Here is a 23627-nt window from a genome sequence, read left to right as displayed (position 1 = left end):
CATCATATTGACTTTACTACCTCCTTCTTGGCAGGAACAGTGTATCTCACTGATCAGATAGGGGTCACTGGGAGGTGTCCCGACTCCTCCCTAAAATGGCTGCTTAGAGAAGTGATGTGCAATTAATGGGAGGGGTGGGCTGAGCGATTAATTAGAAGTGTCTCACAAAGGAAAATTATGGTGCATGTTAAGAGCCTACCATATCAGAGCTCTCCAAAAGAAGCAATTAGCATTAGAACCAAAGAATCAGCACCCCTAGATGGCACCATCCATTGTCTCTTCTCCATCCCTCTCTTTAACACTGGAGGAACCAGAGCACGTAGTGAATCAAAGAACAGAGGAACAAGATCCCTGACAGCCAAGAAGCTGATGGTCTTCTTTACCCTGATTACTATAGCTATTTTTTGAGGGAGAAGGTACAATTTTAAATGAAACTTAGAGTTTTTATTTCATACTACACTGGACATTATAATCATGAAAATGAGAGTGTTCTTATCATTAAGTAACCAAAATGAATTTTTAAAAATCCAATGTAACCAGAAACTGATAAAACCTTCCCATGTTTTCATCTAAAGGATGGAAGAGAACTGGTCCACAAAGCCAGGGTCAAAGGTCAACAGTGAGGAAGAATAAAGTTATTTTCTGCCTATACTCTGTCAAGTTGAACTCAGTCAAACACCTGGTAGAATTATCTCTCCCCTTTTTAAAAAAAGTTCTTAGCTATTCTAATCTGTTTATCTTTCTAGACTAACTTTAAATTTCTTAGAAAATTTCTAATTAAGATTTTTATTGGAGTAGGCTTGGACTTTTAATTTGGAGAGAATTTACTTTTCTACAATTGACATGTTACCATCTAGAACATGGTACCTCTCCTTTTATTCAATTATTTTTGGATCCAGTAAAGTTTAATAACAGTCATCCCTATTATGTCCCACACAATTACTGTTGACTTTAATTCCGTGAATTTTATGGCTTATTTTTATTGATGTTTCTGTTGTCATTACTAGGGATGCAATATTTTTTCATTCATGTCTTAAAACTGGCTATTGAGTTTTAAATTAAATATAGTAATTTGTATACTTAAATTTTAACCAACTACTTTACTAAATTTTTATTAATTTTAAGGATCCTTTAGTTGACTACCTTGCATTTCATGAGTTTGTAGTTAAACCATCTGTAAATAATGGTATGTATATCTCCTAATGTCATAACTTTTGTTTCTGTTTTATATTTTACTGCATTGTCAAAAAACCATGGAGAAAACATTATCAGTGCTGATATAGAGCAGGTAGTTCTTGTCCTTTGTTTTAACTGGGATTTTTGCTAGTGTTTCAACCTTGAGAATGATGTTGGCTATTGTCTTTAGAAAGATGTCCTTTGTGTGTTAAGAAAGTAAAATGTTATTCCTAGTTTTATAAAAATTACGGTATCTAAATCTTTTTGTTAAAGGCCTTCAGTTAAAGATGTTTGAAGGCCTCCAGGGAAAGACATTCCAATACCCAAAATAGCAACTGTTTCAAGTGTTTAAACATTTTGGTTAATGCATAATTTAAACTTTATATTGTAAATTCAGTCAATATGCTTATGTTTTGCCTGAAATAAAGATACAAAACATTGTCAGCTCTTACAGATTTTAAAAACTCATATAGAACTAATAAATTGACCAACAGGACTCCTAATCACTACAGTTGTATATGTGTTCAATTTTTCTGAATAGGAGAAATGATAGATTATTTTTAATTCTGTAATCATAATAATAATAGCAGCTAACATTTTCAGCACTTGTGAGCATTTAGAAAAGAGTAAGCTATTAGGTAAAGCAATTTAGTAGACACAACATAGTCAGGGGGATATGAAATACAGAATGGAGAATATAATAAAAAATGTTGTAAAGATTATGCAAGGTGCCAGATGGGAATGGATTTATCAAGGGGATCACTTCATAGACTGTGTAGATGCTTGACGAATGTGCTATACACCTAAAGCTGCAGTAGAATAATACTGTATGTCAACTATAAAAAATATATATGTATATATATATATATATATATATATATATATATATATATATACACATATATATTTGTTTATATATATATATATATATATATATATATATATATATATATATATAGTGACAGGAGGTGGAGTAGAGCATAAGGAAGATAGTCAGTGGTACTGTAACAGTTATATAAGGTGTCAGAGGGGTAGTAGCTTGTGAAGGGTGTAAATGTCTAACTATTGCTTTGTACACCTGAACTATTGCTTTGTACACCTGAAACTAATAAAAAATAAATAAATAAAAGAAGAAGCTATCAGCATGAGCCAATATATGCTGTAGAATAACACATATCAACTTAAGCAACCTATTTTTAATAAAATTATTACATTTATAATAGTGGAATTGTTATAAATAGGGGAATTCAGTAGACAGAGTGATCCTGAATTTCATGAATTCATTTATTTAGTAAGCCTTCTCATGATGTCCTTCTAGGTGAGGTGGTGAAATATGAATTGTAGTGTAGATTTGCAGCTATTTGAATAGTGCTGAATAGTGCATCTGAATGGTGCTGAAGGTGTAGGAAGCATGCGTGCCAAACTCCAAAGTGTCACAAAGCTACAAAAGAGAAGAAATCAAATAGCCAATAAAAACAGTCAAAATTCTAAATGATCCTAGTATCTTGAAACATAAGGTAGAAATCTAAAAAAAACAACAAAAAAGAAAACAAACAAATAAACCCTTAAGAAAATGAGTGAAGTCTTACGTAAACCTATGTATAAATATAGGATGAGGTGACTGGCTTGGCAGCTGTTCATATCAACAACAAACATTTCTAAATGCTGTCAAATATGAGACTGCCAGTCAATGTTAAAGCGGCTTTATATGGTTGGCTCCCAGGAAGCAAACACGGAGTTTAGAAGACCACATGTTTATCAGGATTGCCCTTGGAATCAACACCTATGGAAAGGTGGGGAAGGAAGCAGGAACAGGCAAAAGGGAAAAGTGGAACTGATGCTGTCCCAGTCACTGCCTTGACCAAACTCATGGAGCATTTTAGAACTAGAACGACTCTTCAAAAGTGTCCCAAGTTGGGCTCAAATTGTCCAGCCTTTATACTCCCATATTAATCAGTCATTGGATGTGAGCTGCCCAGGGAAAGGGCATGACCTTGGATGAGGCAGCTTTCCACAGCTGGGGCAATCCCTGAAGGGGCTGACAGCTGAAGACTATCTACGGACAGCACTGCCAGCAGCTGGGTCAACAAATCCTTCAGGGAAGGGTTTCTGGGCCGCGTATCACAGTGTCCACCACAGTGGGACACCCCAGTGCCTGTTCCAAGCCCATAGAAATGCTGAGGAGAATATATTATTTTAAATGTTTTTAATACATGGTTAACCATAAAAAAGCAAGAAAGTGTGCCAAAAGTGAAGAAGGAACTGACAGGCAAAGCATAAGAACCAGATATATGCCTTCGGGAAATATGGTTTTAAGCTCCTTGAAGAGAAAATTAAAGCTTTAGGCTCTATTCACAGTCATCCACTGGAAACAAGAACTGCTGGCTCATGCCTTGAATGTGTGGTACAAATATCCTCAAGATGAAAGAACCCTATAATGAGACATTAACATAAAAATTGGTTTAAGAATGGTTCTATACGCAGAGCCTCAGAAACACCCAGCTGATATTCCCACCCTCAGTGCAGTTGAGGCTCCTGTGGTGAGCAATGCCAGCCAGAGATGAACTATCATGCACGATGAGGATGATACAGGTGAGAACTTTCAAATGCTAGTCTACAAACTTAGAGCATTCTGAAAGAGACTTCCAGATAAATATGTTTAAATAGAGAAATAAAGGAAGGAACAAAATACCAAAAGCAAATTGATTAGGAAAAATAATAAATAGACATTCTAGAAGTGAAATACACAGACATTGAAATTAAAAAAAAAAACCACAAAAAACAAAGAAACAAACAAAAACATTAGCAGATGACCCACTCAACAAGTTAAAGAAAAAAAGAATTAAAGTGGTAAATTGATATGCATAAATTTTTGGAATGCAGCCCAGAAAAGTAAGAAAATGGAAGATATTGAAAGTGTCTACTATGTTCAAGGAATCATGTAAGATGCTGAAAAACTCTTTTCATTCCTTAAATATTTATTGAATACCTACTATCTACCAGGTATTGTGCTGAACATGGGGAACACAATAAATAGTGAACAAGAAAGAGTAACATTTGCTCAGGAGATTTATGTTGCTTTCACCAAAAAGTGATTCACACTTTTCTAACCCATTATACCTACAAAATTAAGTGAATAAACTAAATGATAAAAAATAAAAAGAGCTATTTGATAATGTAGTCCTGGGCTATGTCAAGCTGATGAGGACAAATGTGTCCTCACTAAGTTTTTACTGAATAACCATATCTGGAATAATGTGATCCTTTTTGGATACCACAATTTAAAATTTGATGTTAACAAATTAATCTAGACTAAGAAGACAAAAATGTAGAATAGCCTAAAACATATGTCATTTAAGAAATAGTTGGAGGGTTCTCTAGCCAGGGAGGAAGAAAATAAATAGGGACAAAAAATTCCAATACTTTCCAACTCTAAATTATTATGATTCAGCTTAAGGCTTCCATGGCAGAAATTAACTGTCTCTTTCTTCCCTCTAGTTACACAGCTAAACTTCCCAGTTTTTCTTCTAGTCAAGTGAGGTCATACTGCTGAGTTCTAGCCAATAACATAGGGTAAGAATGCTGTGGGCCATTTCTAAGCCTGAGTCATAAAGAGCCTTACACATGCTTCTGTACTCTTTTGCTATCTGTGGACTTGGTGAAGAACACAGTGACCTTGGAAACCAGTGTTCAAGGTAGTAAAATCACAAGATGGAAGGAGTCCTGATCTCCAAGTCACTACATGGAAGAAAGCATCTACCATTTGTCCACATTTATTTTGGACTTTACATGATTGACAAATACACTGTTATCCTATTTGAGCAATTAAATTTTGCTTTTATTTATTTAATAATAGCTAACATTGCCTTAATATGATTTCTTTAAACAGTGTTCCCCATTCCAGTATCCTTCTAGCTTCCTTGAGTCATTCTAATGGAATTCTACTTACCACTATGGCCCCTAGGGAGATAGTTTTGCAGGGAGAAAGCTTTGTCCCTACCTTGAATTCTTTTTGTCACAGAGGTTGGTATATCTTCTTGTTACTAGCCCAACTTCTCTCAAAGTGAAGGCATTTCTGAATTATTTTCTTCCAGAAATTAATCTAGATATCTGCTCCTCAACCAAACTGAGTTACCTGAAGGCTGAGATTATTTCATACTCATGTTTATGACCTCAAGACCTATCACAGTTTATTGAATGAATCAATAAACAAACAATAGAGAAGAGTTACAAATGTGAAGCTGGGCCTCTCTGATCTCTTTGGTTCTTAATGAGAAAACCAAACAGAGTGATATGTAACAAAAAGAACATAGACAGCTATATATGCAAACTTATATATAAAATTATTTCAGTGAAGGTTACACACATCTACGTATAGGATTGTATGTAGAGCAAAACAGGTTTATTTCAAATCAGTTATTTCTGTATGTAAAACCAACAGCTTCTTTTTTTGTTCTCTCTACAAGATCAAGGAAACCTGAATGTGTAGCTATTTTTAACACATACACAGGGCTCCCCCAAGCAAATGGTTTCTCACTAAATTAGTAAATGAGTAATGGTAACGAGATTATTCTGGGAATAACACATGTCAGAAAATCATAGTGATCATGAACATAAAACAAGCAACCGAGTCTTTTAGGAAATCTTTATCTTCTATTACACAAATGCATCTGTCCTGCTCAAGGCCAAATAGCTAATAGATCCCTGATTTTTATGAGCAGAAGTAAAAATGTAGACAATGCTCAAGGGCAATGCATTTTTACTTTTCTCTGGGATCTGCACTGGAATCAGGAATAAGAGAATGAGAATACAGTCTTCCTTGTTATTTTCAGAGACAAAGATAAAAAGCCAGTGCTTGTTAAAGAAAAAAAAAAAATGTAATCATGGTGTACCTCAATCGATGCTCTAGAAACCTAACCCTCCTTGGCCTTGGGCCCCTCTCTTCTTGCAAGTATCATAATGTACAGTAGCTATACACTTCCATGTCTGCCTTCCTCTTACATAGGATTTCTAAGGATGGGAATCATTGTTTACCACACATTTGGTCCCAGGCACCTGGCACAATATGAGGCTTTAGTAAATGTTTATCAAATGCATTGCAAGTATTGGATTTTCTTAAAATCATCAAACTAATTGTGATGAATTCTCCCGATTACGAGTAGACTTGGAAGAAGAGAACACAAAAACCATCAATAGCCACACACCCTTTTTTTGGACTAGAATGTAAGTTTCATAAAAACAGGACTATTGTCTTTTTGGGAACAGAGTCCCAGAGAGCAGTTTCCAGGCTCTCAGCCTCATGTGGAAAGGTGCTGGCTCAGTTACTAGATGGCTATCAGCTGTAATCAGATGGCCATCTGCTATGGCTGGGCGGCCATCAGCTATTACCGGTTAGCAATTAACCACTAATATAATTGCTATGGCTACACTAGGGGGTTGGTTGGTTGGCCGAGAAGTGGACTGTAGATTGGGGCTAGCAAGTGCGGTTAGCAAGCGTGGATGGCGGGTGGTGGATCATGTTGATCCTACTTCCTGTGTCTCACCTGGCCGCCAGCGAGACTGGGGTGCAGGAAGACCCCTCATTGGGGTACTGGTGGATGTTTGCTTGTGTGTCTTGACCAGCCGCCAGCGAGAATATAGTGGTATGACTCCCCTATCCATGGCTCCGTGGGTGTTCCTTTTAGGCCTCACCATGTCCTGTGCTCTTGTGTGAGGAGAGGGAGCTGAGACCCTGCATGACAGTCTAATTCATGGCAGTTACCCTGGCATACACTCAATAAACACTTCTAAGTAGATGTATGACCTCCCTCACATAATCCTTTGAGCAAATTTCATTCAATAACAGTCTTATCATGATAAACCCTTGACATTATCACTTCCCCAGTTCCCTTTGTATGCTCACAACTTGACCACTAGCTTCCCACATTCATTTTCTATTGATGCAACAATTACTGCAAATTCAGCTGCTGAAAAGAATACCCGCTTATTTAACTCACAAGGCTGTAGAGCAGAAGTAAGTTGGCTCAGAGCCTCTATTGAAATCACTATGTCAGCCAGGCTGCGCTCTTGTCTGGAGCTCTGGGGAAGAATCTACTTCCAGGCTCATTTAGTTTGTTGGCAGGATTCAGTTCTACATTGGGGTAGGACTGGGTCCTTATTTCTTTGTTGGCCATTGACCAGGGCTCATACTCAGATTCTGAATCCACCCCCATTCTCTGGCTCACGATCTCCTTTATCTTCGAAGCCAGCCATGATGAGCTGAGTCCTTCTCCCACCTTGATTATCGTTGGTCTTCCCTTCTGCCTTGTGTCCCTTGCCTTCTTCTTTAACCACATCTCTGCTTTGTTCTTCTGCTTCCAAACATTTATGTGATTACAGTGGTCTATCTGGATGACCCCAGATGATCTCCCTGTCTTAGTCCATTTGGGTGGCTGTAACAAAACTACCATAGACTGAGTGGCTTAAACAACAATTTTCTTCTCCCAGCTCTGGAAGCTGAAGAGTTCAAGATCAAGGTGCTGGGAGATTCCATGTCTGGGGAGAACCTGCTTTCTGCTTCATAGACAGCAGTCTTCTCACTGTGTCCCCACATGGCAAAAGGGGCAAGAGAGTTGCAGAGGTCCCATCCTCATGATCTCATTATCTCCCAAAAGCCCTGCCTCCTAATTCCATCACATTGGGCATCAACATATACAGTTTATGGAACACAGGTATTCAATTCACAACCTTCCCTATTTTAAGGTCAGCTGATTAGGAACTTTGATTCTATCTACAAAAATCCCTTCGCAGCAGTACTGAGATTAATGTTTGATAGAATAACTAGGGAATGGGAATTTGGGGGAACATCTTTGGAACTCTACCACACTCAGAGTGAGCAAACAAAAGAGAATGCCCAAAATGGAAGCCAGTCTTTATGTAAGCTTATCTCAGAAGCGACATCTCATTGTCATATTCTATTTGTTAGAAGCAAGTAAATAAGCTCAGTTCTCATTCAAGGGGAGGGGAGTACACAAGGCCATGAACACCAGGAGGCAGGAATTATTGGGAATCATACAGGCTGCTTACCACAGATAGGAAAAGTAATTATATTTTATTGTATGGCTCTGCTGTTAAAAGCATTTATACAATCACAATTATGTAAATACTAAACATTGATCCAAATAAAATTACCATAACATTACACTGAGAGGAAAAGGTAATAGAATAGATATAGGTATTTGATGGGAGAAGAGGGAAGAAAGCTAAATCCTCATAGTCCTTTGTGAGGAATCAATGTAAATATCTAAAAATGGAAAATCAAGAAGCAGCAATAAGTATGTTATTTAGAGACATGAAGATAAAATGTCAAATAATCTGGTAAAAGAGGTTAAAGTGCTTCTGGGATAGAGAAAGAAGGGGATGAGTACTCATGGGGGGGGTGTTTCTATAACAAACCTTATAGATTTTTGTCTCTTTAAACTGTGTATGCATATAACTTTCATTAAAATAATGGGGGGAAAGCAACAAAAGAGAATCAAACAGAGTTTTTCCACAAAAAAATTATTAAATTATTGGCAGTTAGTGAAAACAATGTATGCATTTCTAGCTGAGATGGAAAAATTTTCACCCCCAAAATGCTAAACAGAATGCAGAAAAGGAAGAGAGACTGTATCCAGTTCAGTGGAAAAACAGCTATCTGACCAGCTGCACATTTAAGCCAGCCTGACCTACCCTTTAGGCCTGTGACAAGTGGCCAACAAGGTCAGCCCAGAATATGCCTATATTTGCAGTCACCTTTGTTTTCTAATCTGGCTCAGCTACTGGTTTTATTTATAGATATCAGCCCAGCTTCCAGCCTGGGATTATTTTTTAATGTTAATTTCACAGCTTTTGGTTATGTGAGAGACCCTTAATTCTTTCCTAGGCCAAATTCACTTCCACTGTAGGACTTTGCTGTTCTTTGCAGTAATGCACTATGGCTGCATCGTCTTCTGGCTGCCTCCTTGCCATTCATGTCTTATTCAAATATTTCCTTCTCAAAGGCTTTCCCCGACCACCCAAACTAAAGGTACACTCTTCCACAGCCTCCATCACTGTTTTTCACATCACCCAATCCTGTTTTATTCATAGCATTTGTCAGAATGTGAAATTACCTTGTTCATTTATTTTTGCCTTCTTCATTTTATTCACCATGGTATCACTGAAGCCTACCACACGTGCCTGGCATACATTACTTACTCATTAAATAACTATTGAATAGAAAAATGGATTGAGAAGTGTATTAATCAGCTTTTACTGCAATAATGCTATATAACAAATCATCTTAAAACTTGATATCTTAAAAGAGCAAGCATGTCTTTCTTGCCCATGGATCTGTGGGTCAGGTTGAGTTTAACTGATCTTGAATGAGCTCAGCTGGGCTGTGGCTTGTGTTCAGTTCTGCACCATGTGTTTCCTTATTCTTTTTGGTCTAGACAGCTTCTTTCAGAAGATCACTGGAAAACAAGAAGGCAAGCAAAATCATGTCTTGCTTCTTAAAGCTTTGGTTGCAACTGGTACACTGATACTTCTGCACATATTGTACCAGCCACAGCAAGTCACATGACCATCCCAGCATCAATGAGGTGGGAAAGTATACTCTGACCACATATACAGATAGAAATGTCCATATCGTTGCTTCTGATTAAATATTAAGTTCGCACAGAATGTTAAATCTATAAAGAATTTTATCTTGTCCAACTACTTCATTTTGCATGATGAGAAAACAGACCCAGAGAAATGAAAGCGAGAGAACATTACATAGTTATATAGCAAAGGGGTGGACATATAACCCTGTTAAAGGGAGTGAAGAATTAAGATCAATAATTCAATCTGAATGAATGAATGAATGAATGAATGAATGAATGAATGAATACAAGAATGGACTGAACTGAGGGAAAGAAGCCAGTACAGAGAGAAACTGCAGATGCAAGAGAAAAGGCAAGGTCATGGGAAAGATAGGGGTTGATGAGCTCAAATGCATTGGGGCAAGGTGGGCCTTGGAAAGAAAGATGGATCCTGCTCAAAAGGTGGAAAGAATGGGTGGTATTCAAGTATAGACATATTTCTAGGTTGTAAGGAAGGAAAAATAAAAGTTGGAAGAGTTCAGGTCTGTGAGATAGAGAAACAATTGATTAACTTACCCCACAATAACATGCCTAACAATAACACATTCAGGTATAATGTAACTGGCGATGCGTTTCCAGACCCCCAAAACCCCAACCAGCTAACTGCTCCAATTAGTAACATTGCAAGAGGGTGTTACTCTCTGTACAGCACCAAAGTGTACTCACCACAAAGTCAGGGAGTCGCTGCATCATTCCACTGGCATGACCTCAGTTTTCTCAGTGAAGGAGGTGTGAGAGTCATTAGCTGAAAGGAAAGGCAACAAAGGTTGTATAGGTGACTTGGGGTAAATAATTAAGGTTTAGAGTAATATCTAAGGGAAATAAGAAAAAAGTGACCAAAAGCACCTAAAGAATTGACCACCAACAGAGGGCTGGCTGCACTGAGATTAGGCCATGAGCGGGAAGCATTACCCATCCACATGGTTAGTTGCTTTCCTCTAGCACTACTCCATTCAGCCATTTATCGAATGCTTATTGAACATCAAGAGTAAATTCCTAGTTCCAAGCAGATTATAGGCTGGTCAATACATAGGCAAAACGAGGTAATGACTAGAGAAAAGAACACTGTTATAATCAGAATTTAAAACTAAAGCATGGATTCATGCAAATGTAACCTTTCCATCTCATCTGCCTGTATCAAATGTCACTGTAATTTAATTTTCTAATAAATTACTGACATACACAGTGCTTAAATGCAAAGTTTAATGAAGTCGATAAAATATGGGCATAGCAGAAGAATGTAAATTCCATTCCTGTCCTTTACTACCTAAGTGAGAAATAAATGTCATTTACCTTGAGATAATATTTTCACAAAAGCACTAAGGAGTTTCAGCTCTAATATTCCAAAAGCATCACTGCTTACTACTTTTTTTTATGATGACACTTAATTAAAAACAAATATATAAACATCCACATCATTGCTGCTGATTAAATATTTAAGTATGAGTGTCACAGAATGATAAAACTGTGAAGAACTTTGCCTGGTCCAACTGCCTCATTTACTGATGAGAAAAAAAGACATAAGGAAATGAAGTAAATTACTTTGTAGAGGGCACACAACAAATTAGTGGGAGAGCAGAAATAAGTCTCAAATCTTCTGATTTCTACCCCCGAGTCATTCGACTGCACCAGCTGTTTCCTTACCTGTGCTTGGCCCCGTCTTGTCATGCAGGAGTCCCACAGACCCTCTGGGCGCCAACAGAAAAGCAGGGTGTCTGCCACTCAAAGATGCTTTCTGGCAAACAGAAAGTATACCAGCTAAAACCGCGAATGTACCGTCATTGTGAGGGAGCGCAAAGTATCATTTGCTTTATTTTGGAAAGTTTATGGCGTCATTTGGTGCTTGCCAGAAAGAATATTACCATGTACCCCATCTTCCTTGACTGGGATGTGAACTGGTGAAGGGATGCTAATGGGCTCTTTAACTATTTGCTTCCCGTCCTCTATAAGACTTCTGTCCACTCAGCTGTTATATTAAATAATCCCAGACTGAGTAGCTTCTAAACAACAGAAATTTATTTCTCACAGTCCTGGAGGCCAGGAAGTCCAGGATCATGGTGTGAGAAGATCTGCTGTTTGGTGAGGGCCCGCTTTCTGTGTCCTCACATCACGGAAGGGGAGCAAGCAAGCTCTCTGGGGTGTCTCTTATAAGGCACTAATTCTACCCTCATGACTTAACTGCCTTCCAAGGGCCCCACCCCTAACACCATCATACTGGGCGCTAGGATTTCAACATAGGAATTTTGAGAGGACACAAATATTCAAACCATAGCTCTTCCCCAAAGACATTACACTGTGGACTCACAGTGATATTGAATTTCTGACATTTCGGACTGCTTTATCCCCCTGATTTCTATCCGCACATCCAATATTCCCTGTTAAAGCTTCTAGGAAGGCTCAGAGAACAGTATCTCCTTATGTCTCAGCTAGTTCCCTCTTGTAATGCCTGGATAACAAATCTCTCATTAGCTTGAATTCTAATGCTGCCATGATTCAACTGTCTTGCTCAAGTGAAGTCTGCCTTTATTTCTAGATAATTATCAGCATAACTATACTAGAGTCCTCTTTATTGTACCAAAATAGGAAGAACAGGCCTTTTAAAAAGGCATACCTCAATGCAGAAGTAAAAACTGTCACTGAGCGATGCTTCTGAGTTTGATAAAGCATTGCAACCCTTAGTGGATTAGGGAGAGCCACAATGGGGGAGCCAGACCAATTTGTTAAGGTTTGTAGCAGCAATGAAGATGTACATATTTTTGTATGTACAGTTCATTTTAGTTCTACCTTAACTATTGTAACAGGTAATATTTGGGGCACTTATGGAATGCATGGCATTTTGCAAACACTTTGCATATGTTAATTCATTTATTCCTTCCACAAACTAGGAACTAGTGTTTATTATCCCCACTGACAGCTCAGGAATCTGATGGGTGGAGGCAAAGCCACTGGCTCGGGTCACAGAGGCGCTGATGACCCACCCAGTTCTGCAGGCCTCCAAAGCCTATTTCCTTAACCATTTAGCTATTCTGCCAGCCCAATAGGTTTCTTCCCCCAGTTCAAATCACCCCATCAAATGTGATCTGAAAGAAAAGTTTCTGGTCACTCAGGGCCACAATCCATGAAACTGTATTTATAATTCAGGAAGAGGAGCAGGGAGGGCATTCTCTACTAACCACAGTAAGCAACCTGTTCAGTCCCCAAAGTGTGAAACTTGATTTTCTTTTTTATCTGGCTTTTATGTTCAAGGGAATGTAAATGTCAGAAATCAAGCATTCCCTCTGGATGGTGGAGTAATAAATAACTTTCATGCCATTTTGCACAGATGCTGTGACTAAATTGAGACTAAGAAAGATATAGACAACTATAGCAACAAAATGATGATGAATCTATTTTTAAGAGCAACCATTAAATTAGAAAGATTTGTCAAATTTAAAAATAACTTAGGAGGAAATTATTTGGGCACCAATTCTAAGAAATTCAAAGGAGATTCAGAGCTAAATGAGCAATCTAATCAGTTTAGAAAGGGTAGAGATCATTACTTACTAGTTTTAAACAAAATTCTCAATGTTTTAATGCATAAAGGAAAATTTTATACCTTGAAAGATTTAAAATATTACTGGGAATAGGAGAAACTATTTCTGAAATAATAAAAAATTTATACTCCAAATAAAATGTAATATAAAGAATAATATCACTTAAGAATAATATCACTTATGTGTCTTTCGGGAAATTCATACTTAAAACTGAGATACAAGTATTTATCCTAAAGTGATTCAGTTTTATAATTTAGCAAACCTTTTAACCCCTCCAACACAGTAATACCACTCCTGGGTATTTATCCTAAAATAAATAATGCAAAAATGTCAATAACAACAAATGTTCAATGAAGTATTACCTTGTAATAACGATATATTGGAAATGGAACCAAAACAAAGGAAACTAATAATTTACTGAGTAACAATTATTTGTTAGGCATTATTTGGTTACTTTACTATGTTATATTTAACAGTAATAATCTAGATATTATTTTCCTAATGAGGAAATGAGCTCAAAGAGGTTAAATTACCTTGAAAAATTAAACTTCTGATTAATGAAATAGCGAAGTATATTCTAAATAACAGTGAATAGAAGAATAATTAACTAATTATGTACATCAATTTAATATTTTCCAAATAGCCATTCAACTAATAGTTCTCAAAAGCATAAAGCAGAGTGGAAAATGTATAAGAATTAATATTTAGTTAAATACACACACACACACACACAATTGCCTCTATGCTATAATTAAACACATAAAATTATATTTGCAAATGGGCAATGAGTAGAACATTTAGCCAATACAGCAGAATATTTGTTAGGGTAGTGGTGTCGTGAATGATTTTCCTTAATTTTAACTTTTCTGCTGTTCATTCATTCATTCAAGATTTACTTATTGAATTACCTACATGAATGAGTGAAATACAGCCCCTGTCCTCACAGAGACTACATTCTAGTAGGGGAGACAAATAACAAATATATTACATGAAATCAATTAGTAATAAATGCTGTGAAGAAAATGAAGCAGGGTATGAGGATAGGGAGTGGTAGTGTACTCCTTTAGAACAGCGGTCAAGGAAGGCCTCCTTTATGAGATGACATTTGCATAATGAAGTGAGAGGGAGTAACCATACGGAGATGTGGAAGAGCACTACAGGCAAGGGAAATAGAATGTGCCAAGGTCCTGAGGCTGAAATGTCCCAAGGCAGATATTTTAAAGATGCAGGGCAAAGTTCATGTAGTAATGTTAAGTAGAAATACTATAAGAAAAAAAGGCTACAAAATTATGCATATAACCAACAATTATGTAAAATGCACAAAAAAGATATTAAAGTAAAATGGACAACAACATGTTAATGGTGAGTTATTTTGGTGTAAATGTAGCTAATTATTACAGTGTTTTGTACACATGAAACTAATAAAAAATATAATAGAACTTTTAAAATATATATATATATATGAAATTTATATAACTACAAATGTGATTTTTAAGAATCAAAATTTTGCAATATTACTACTACTAATAAAGAAAATAGATGATTATACTAAAAAAAAAAAAATGTAGCTTTTAAGGACAAGACTTCCACTAACCAGACTGCCTGGGTTCAAATCTCAGTTCTGTGACCTCAGGGAATTTACATGGTTTCCCTGTGCCTTATCTACAAGTTGCGATAATAATAATAGTAGTACCACAGGTATAAGGAGACATATGGTAGGCAGAATAATGTGCCTATACCTTTTGTGTTCTAATCCCTAGAAATTGTATGTTACCTTATATAGCAAAGAGAAATTAAGTTTCAGATGGAATTAGGGTTGCTAATCAGCTGACCTTAAAATAGGGAGAGTATGTGGATTTTCTAGCTGGGCCCAAGATAATCACAAGGGTCCTTACAACTGGAAGAGAGATGTAGATTAGTGGAGTTAGAGAAAGAGATGTGACAATGACAGCAGTGTCAGGGACATGATATGTTGCTGGCTTTAAAGGTGGAGGAAGGGGCCATGAGCCAAGGAATGTGGGTGGCTTCCAGAAGATTGAAAAGGAAAGGAAACATTCTTTCCTAGAGCCTCCAGAAAAAAAAAAGAAAAGAAAAAAAAATGCAGACCTGCTGACAACTTCACTTTAGCCCAGTGAGGCTATGTTGAACTTGTGAACTACAGAACTAATAATAAATTTGTGTTGTTTGAAGTCCACTAAATTTGTGGTAATTTATTACAGCAGCAATAGAAAGGTAATACAATAAGACCAAGTTAGTTTTTATGAGTAAAATATTTAGAATAATACTTGACCCATGATGAGCACTCTATAAGCTGTTATAATATTTTAGGTGGTGTTTTCTACCACATTTTCTAATAAATAATAAGTATGTACAGTAGTGGCCACTTAGCTACGGTTTCACTTTCCACAGTTTCATTACCATCGTTGCTCAATGATCCAGGATCGCTGGAAGCAGATGACCCTCCCTCCAGCGTATTCAGGTCAATAGTAGCTTACCACACACATCACAGTGCCTCACTTCATCTCATCCCATAGTCATTGTATCACCTCACATCATCACAAGAAGGGTAAATACAGTACAGTAAGATATTTTGAGAGAAAGACCACATTCACATAACTTTTACTGCAGTATATTATAATTGTTCTATTTTATTAGTTATTGTTGTTAATCTCTTATTATGCCTAATTTATAAATTAAACTTTATCATAGGTATGTACATATAAGGAAAAACATCGTATACGAAGTTCGGACAATTAAGTCCGTGAAGTTTCCACAGTGAAAGTGCATAGTGGAAATTTCACAAACTCAATTATCCGGCCTTTGTATATAGGGTTCAATACTATCTGCAGTTTCAGGCATCCACTGGGGGTCTGGGAACACATCTCCTACAGGTAAGGGAGACTACTGTGTCGGCTGTATTGGTTAAATATTTGCCTTAAAAATAAGTGGGAAAAGACTACTTAAAAGGAGGAAATGCTGTCATTCTTAGTACTAATTAATACATGAAAAGGAAATTTTTAATTTCAGGAGAACAAAATTAATTCAAACATAAAATAAGAATAAGGAAACAAAAACAATATCTTCCCTGAATTAAAAAGACCTTTTATTTGACATGTTCTTCACTTGTTAACAAAATACTGACACGTGATGTGGGCTGGAGCAGATTAAAAGATGTTTTATTTTGGATGTGTGATTTATAGACTATAACAAAAACCACGAATCCACCTAGAATCCAGACACAGGTTAATAATCTAAGGCATGGAGTCCAGTAAGTTCCTTTACAGACAAGGATCATAAAAACTTGGAATTTCACGCCTAGTAAAAGCCTCTAGGAATTTGTGAATTTCATTTTCATTCCAAGAGAAAAGTGAGAAATCAAACTGTAGCAAGTCAACTGAGAGCACTCCCTTCCCTTAATTCTTGGCTCATTCAGGTCTCCAGGGCACTCAAAAATTTCAATTCCATCCAAACACTTAGCAAGCACCTCCCATACCCCTCCCATACTCATATGTATGGCCAGATCCTATATTAAGCAGCATTGAATTTAAATACGGACAGTACATAATCTGTAACTTTTACAGTTGAAAAAAGTACAGCTTCATTATTTTAAAAAGTTGGGACATTTAATGCTCAAGCTCAATTTTTTATTCAAAAACATTTCTTGAATGTCCTTCTGAATATATTTAGATATTATGAAATACTTTCAAAGAGACTACATTGCTTCTCAAATAATTTGTAGGAAAGAAACAGGAAAGTTTGTAGCTTTTCTCCTTTACTACTTTGGGATTACTTTCAGATACCTCATCATTTAGATGTTTAGCAAAGCAGTCAGAATATTGACGTTTTCCTTCAGAATTATATAACAAGGTGTTTATCAAAATGTTAGATTTTTAAGACAGTATTTTTTCTTTTTAATTTAATTTTATTCTTACTCATTAAAATAATGTACACAAAAGCAGATACCTGCCCCATCTGTCTTCTTTCCCAATTCCAACTCCCCAGAAATAACCACTTTCAATATTTTTGATTGTTTATTTAACTGTTAATATAGCTTATTTCATATTCATAAATAACATGTTTATATTTCTCTTTTATGATTTTTTTTAAATTTAAGTCTTATTTATTGGTTCCTACTATGTAAATGAGAGTTTAGCTCTCATAGCCAGCCCCCTCACCCTATCACGCAGAAACACATTAACTCACCTTTACCTATGTTTCTGAAATAGCTGTATCAGCCTTTTTGGTTTAATCAAGGTTTATTGGTTACATTTTATGACTATGTAAACATAATGCAGAGTAGATCCATATAGTATACTATGATTTCTTTCCTTTCTCCTGTTATATTTTGCTCCCTGGAATTAATAATTTCCTCATTTAATCCAATTGTTTGGTTTATTATGTAATTGTCACAAATTTATTCCCCAACTCTTTGTCAGAGCTGCACTCCAGCACAACAGGACACCCATCAGTTTTGCCTCTTTTTCCTTGCAGACATCCCCACTGGAGCCCTCTGTCCTGCTGTGAACTGGACTGGTTGCCTCAGAGGTCTCCCACACATCAATTGTCCTAAGACTTTTCATTCTGGGAAGTGCCATCACCTCATCTCTATGTTGTAAACCTTGTTTCCAGGACACTTTGCCTTTTCATCTCTTGGGTTATGTCCTATCATTAAGGACACACATCTTCAGGAGCTTCCTTGAAAAGGATGCTTGGGACCTAGAATTTTCAAGAACTTTCAGGTTCAAAAATGTCTTCCTTCTACCTCAAAGTTGGTTGTTAGCTTGGCAGCATCTAGAATTCTGTTCTGTAATTCCACTGCCTCTAGCCTCCCATTTTGTTTTCAGGAGTCTAATCTCACTGTTTCCCAACCATTTATTTGTAACCTATTTCCACCCCTCCCTGGAGGCTTTTAGAATTTTCTTTAATATTTTTAGGATGATGTGCCATGTTCTGGTTTTGCTTTTTGTTTTTCATCACCCAATTTGCTGGCCAATCATTCAAACTTTTCTCTAGACCTATAGTTTGGGAAATATTTTTAGATTACGTCTTTAAGAATTTTTTTTCTTTACTTTCTGTGGTTTCTCTTTTTTTGAATTTCAATTACTCAGACCTCCAGGAACTCCTCAACTGATGCTTTAGTTCCCTTGTTTTATATCACCACTTTTGGGAGATATATTTTGAAATATTTTCTTAACTTTATTTTCCAAGTCTTCCACTGAATTTTTAATTTCTGCTATCACATTTTAATATCCAAGAGCTTTCTTTTTAAAGCAATCTATTCTTTTCAATAGACCCATTTTTCTCTCACATATTTCTGAGAATATTAAAAGACTCAATCATTTTTTTCTGTTTTCTCCATCCAATGTTGAGTCTTTTTTCTAAATCTGGTGATTCGTGGGTACCTTATTAGAAATTAAATACCTCAGTGTGGGACTTGTTGACTGGTGGGTTTCCCTGCAAGATGGTCTAGGGACACAATTGAGGTTTTGAAGATTCACTAAAGTAGTCTCTGTAGTACTTTACTATCAGGCAATTTATGTTTCCCAAATAAGAATATTCCAGTCTCGTGTCTTAAGAATAAGAAGCTGTTTACAAGCTTTACTGTTAGCGTTCAAGAAGCTGAGTAGGAGCTGGGTATGTAGATCTCTACCTGACATCCTCTGTTTAAAGTGCCTCTATCTTACCCTCAGTTGTGTATGGCCTCTCTAATTTGAAAGTCTGGGTGATTCATCCTCTCTAGACAGTAAAGCCCAAACTATTGGCCAGAGGGGCAGTGGACATGAAGAAGAAGATAAGGAGGCCTAACTGCTCATATAAATAAAAATTTTCATACAATCCATCTGATTTAGCCCCATTCTCCACATCCCACTTTTCCAGATACCTGTGGTCCAAAATTCCTGAGCCTCTCTCAAGTTCTGTAGGATGAATCAGTTTCCTCTTTATTGGCTCTTTACAATACAAGCAGGTATTTCAGATCTTTCAAGTCAGTTAAATCTGGTATTTTGAGTTCCTCCAAATTCCTGTTTTCAAAATTTTTTAAATGACTTACCTGATGTACATTTATGCCTTTATGTCCTTGCAAATTTATGCCTTTTGAACTAATCAGAGACAGTTTTGGAAACATGGAGGAAAAACAGAGGGTTGCTGGAGGGGCGGGGGGGTGGGGATAAGGGGAAGGTGAGAGGTTTTGAAAAATAGTCGGTAACAACAAGATGGTCATGGGGGTTTAAAAATTAATTTGGGGAATGTACAGAGGGATAGTGGATGGGGGGAGGGGGATTCACACAGTGTGACGGATATAAATGATAAACGTCTAAGTTTTGCTTTGTCTTGTGCACCTGAAACTAATAAATAAATAAATAAATAAATAAATAAATAAATAATAAAAAAATAAAATCATCAACACAGGAAAAAAAAATTTTCTTTATGATCATTCTAGTGACATTTTATAGGGAGGAAGCAGAGGTAAATGTGTGTTTATTCTGCCATGTTTATCTGAAGCAATCTTTCTTTATAAAATAATTCAATATTCTCTTTTATTAATTATTTATTTTCTTCAGTTATAGTGACATTCATGTTACTTTATATTAGTTTCAGATATACAGCATAGTGGTTAAACATTTATATAATTTATGCAGTGATCCTCCCAATTACTTTAGTACCCACCTGACACCATAGATAGTTATTGCAACATCATTGACTATATTCTTTATGCTGTACTTTACATCCCCATGACTATTTTGTAACTTCCAATTTGTACTTCTTAATCCCTTCACCTTTTTCACCCAGCTCCCCAACCCCCTTTCCCTCTGGCAACCATCAGTTTCTTCTCTGTATCTATGAGTCTGTTGGTGTTTTATTTTTTTCTTTATTTTGTTCTTTAGATTCCACATGTAAGTCAGATCATATGGTATCTGTCTGTTTTATTTACATAATACCCTGTAGATCCATCTATGTTGTCCCAAATGGTAAAATCTTATTCTTTTTCATGACGGAGTGATTTTCCATTGTACATATGCACCACTTCTTCTTTATCCAATAGTCTATTGATGGGTACTTGGTTTGATTCCATATCTTCACTATTGTAAATAGTGCTGCAACATAGGGGTGTGTATATCTTTTTGAATTAGTATTTTGGATTTCTTCAGATAAATACTCAGAAGTGGAATTGTTGAGTATAGGTAGTTATATTTTCAATTTTTTGAAGAACCTCCAAACCATTTTCCACTGGCTGCACCAATTTGTAATCCCATCAAGCATGTATCAGGGTTCCCTTTTCTCCACATCCTCACCAACATTTGTTGTTTGTTGATTTATTCTGACAGGTAGAAGGTGATAACTCTTTGTGGTTTTTTTTTTGGTTTTTTTTTAAACATTGTTTTTATTTATTTATTTATTTATTTATTTATTTAAATTTTTATTTATTTATTTATTTATTTATTTAATTAGTTTCAGGTGCACAAGACAAAGCAAAACTTAGACGTTTATCATTTATATCCCTCACACTGTGTGAACCCCCCTCCCCCCATCCACTATCCCTCTGTACATTCCCAAAACCTCTCACCTTCCCCTTATCCCCACCCCCCCGCCCCTCTAGCAACCCTCTGTTTTTCCTCCATGGTTCCAAAACTGTTTCTGATTAGTTCATTCACTTATTCTTTTCTTTAGATTCCGCATATAAGTGAGATCATATGGTATTTGTCTTTCTCTTTCTGACTTATTTCACTTAACATAATGTTCTCTAGGTCCATCCATGTTGTTGCAAATGGTAAGATTTCTTTCTTCTTTATGGCTGTGTAATACTCCATTGTATAAATGTACCACAGTTTCTTAATCCAGTCATCTACTGATGGGCATTTCGGTTGTTTCCAGGTCTTGGCTATTGTATATAGTGCTGCAATAAACATAGGAGTGCATAAAGATTTTTGAATTGGAGTTTTGGATTTCTCCGGATAGATACCTAGGAGTGGTTTTAATTTGCATTTCTCCCATGATTAATGATGTCGAGCATGTTTTCACATGCTATCGGCCATCTGCATGTCCTTTTTGGAGAAATGTCTACTCAGGTCCTCTGCCCATTTTTTAATAGGATTGTTTGGGTTTGTTTTTGGTTTTGGTGTTAAATTTTATGAGTTTTTAATACATTTTAGATATTAACCCCTTATCAGATGTATCATTGGTAAATATCTTCTCCCATTCAGTAGGCTGACTTTTTATTTTGTTGGTGGTTTCCTTTGCTGTGCAAAAACTTTTTAGGTTGATTTAGCCCCACCTATTTATTTTTTCCTTTTGTTTCCCTTGCCTGAGGAATTGGGTCAGGAAAAAAAAACAAAAAACATAACTAAGAGCAGTGTCAGAGAGTATACTACGTTTTCTTCTAGGAGTTTTATTTTATGATTTGGGTCTTATATTTTAATCTTTACCCATTTTGACTTACTCTTGTATATGGTGTAAGAATGTGGTCTATTTTCATTTTTTTTGCATATGTCTGTCTAGTTTTCCCAACACTACTCACTGAATACACCATCTGTACTTCACTATATGTTCTTGCCTCCTTTGTCATAAATTAAATGACCCTATAAGCATGAGTTTATTTCTGGGCTCTCCATTCTGTTCCATTGAACTATATGTCTGTTTTTATGCCAGTACCATGCTGTTTTTATAAGATTTTTATTTAAAAATTATAGCTAACATACAACATTATATCGGTTTCAGGTATACACCATAGTTATTCAAAACTTATATATCTATAAAGAAGTGATCACCGTGGTAAGTCCACCAACCTTCTGATACCGTACCATGCTATCACAATCTTGTTAATTATATTCCCTATGCTGTACATTATATACCCATGACTTATTTGTTTTATACCTGGTAATTTGGACCTCTTATTGCCCTTCACCTTCTCCCCACCTTTTTAAATTTTTCAATTACAGTTGACAGTCAATATTGTTTGATATTAAATTTAGACATACAACATAGTGTTTAGACATTTATGTAATTTAAGAAGTGATCCCCCTGACTAGTCTAGTACCCATCTGGCACTATACATAGTTATTACCATATTATTGACTATATTCCCTATGCTTTACTATAGATCTCATGACTATTTTGTAACTAAAATATGTACTTCTTAATCCCTTTACCTTTTCCACCCTGTCCCCAAACCCCCTCCCATCTATCACCCTGATAAATCTAGTACCCATCTGACACCATACATAGTTATTACAGTGTTCTTGATTTTATTCCTTATGCTGTACCTTACACCCCCATGACTGCTTTGTAACAATCAATTTGTATTTCTTAATCCCTTCCCTTTTTCACCTACTCACCCGCTTCTCATTTGACAACTACCAAAATGTTTTCTGTATCTGTGACTTTGTTTCTGGTTTGTTTGCTTGTTTGTTTGTTCTTTAGATTTCACATATAGGCAAAATCACATTGCATCTGCATTTCTCTGTCTGACATTCTACTCAGCACAATTCCCCCCAGGTCTATCCATGCCACCACAGATGGCAAGAACCCATTCCCTCCCATGGCAGAGCAATATTCCATTGTATACATGTACTACCTCCTCTTTATCCATTCGTCCATTGACGGACACCCAAGTTGTTTCCACATCTTGACTATTGTGAATAATGCTGCAATGAACATAAGGATGGACATATCCCCTGGAGTAGCATTTCTGGTTTCTTCAGATGAATACCCAGAAGTGGGATACTGGGTCCTTCTTTGTCTCTTGCTATAGCCTTTGTTTTAAAGTCTATTCTGTCTGGTAAAAGTATTGTCACCCCTGATTTTGTTTGTTTGTTTCCATTTTCATGAAATATCTTTTCCTATTCCTTTACTTTCAGTTTGTGTGTGTCTTTCAATCTGAAATGATTCTCTTGTAGGCAGCATATGTAAGATATTGCTACCCCATCTTCTTTTTTTCTCATTTCCATTTTCATGAAATAACTTTTTCCATCCCTTTACTTTCAGTCTATGTGTATCTTTCAATCTGAAATGAGTCTATTGTAGGCAGTATATGTAAAGGTTTTGTTTTCTTATCCATTCAGCCATCTTATGTTTTTTATTGGAACATTTAATCCATTTACATTGAAAGTAACTGTTGATAGATGTGTAGTTATTGCCATTTTATTATTCACAATTTTGATTTTTTTTTTTTTTTTTTTGTCCTCTAGAAGTCCCTCTGACATTCCTTGTAGTACTGGTTTGGTGATAATGAACTCCTTTAGCTTTTTCTTGTCTGGGAAACTCCTTATCTGCCCTT

The 23627-nt window shown here is 36.3% G+C and overlaps 1 long non-coding RNA gene across 1 annotated transcript in view; it reads right to left on the bottom strand.

Annotated features, from left to right (window-relative positions):
* Positions 1-8247: 8247 nt before the first annotated feature.
* Positions 8248-23627, bottom strand: part of LOC109436579 (uncharacterized) — a 51975-nt gene continuing 36595 nt past the window's right edge. Inside the window, exons 2-4 of the long non-coding RNA XR_012497399.2 lie at positions 11466-11556; positions 10488-10566; positions 8248-9650 (exon numbers count right to left, since the gene is read on the bottom strand). This is a non-coding gene — a long non-coding RNA (uncharacterized LOC109436579). The remainder of the gene's footprint in view (positions 9651-10487; positions 10567-11465; positions 11557-23627) is intronic.

This window comes from Rhinolophus sinicus, chromosome 14, assembly GCF_057876585.1.
Source record: "Rhinolophus sinicus isolate RSI-liver-muscle chromosome 14, RSI-T2T, whole genome shotgun sequence".
Classification (NCBI taxonomy): domain Eukaryota; kingdom Metazoa; phylum Chordata; class Mammalia; order Chiroptera; family Rhinolophidae; genus Rhinolophus; species Rhinolophus sinicus.
The sequence above is the reverse complement of the archived record's forward strand: the minus strand, read 5'-3'. Positions and strand labels throughout refer to the sequence as shown.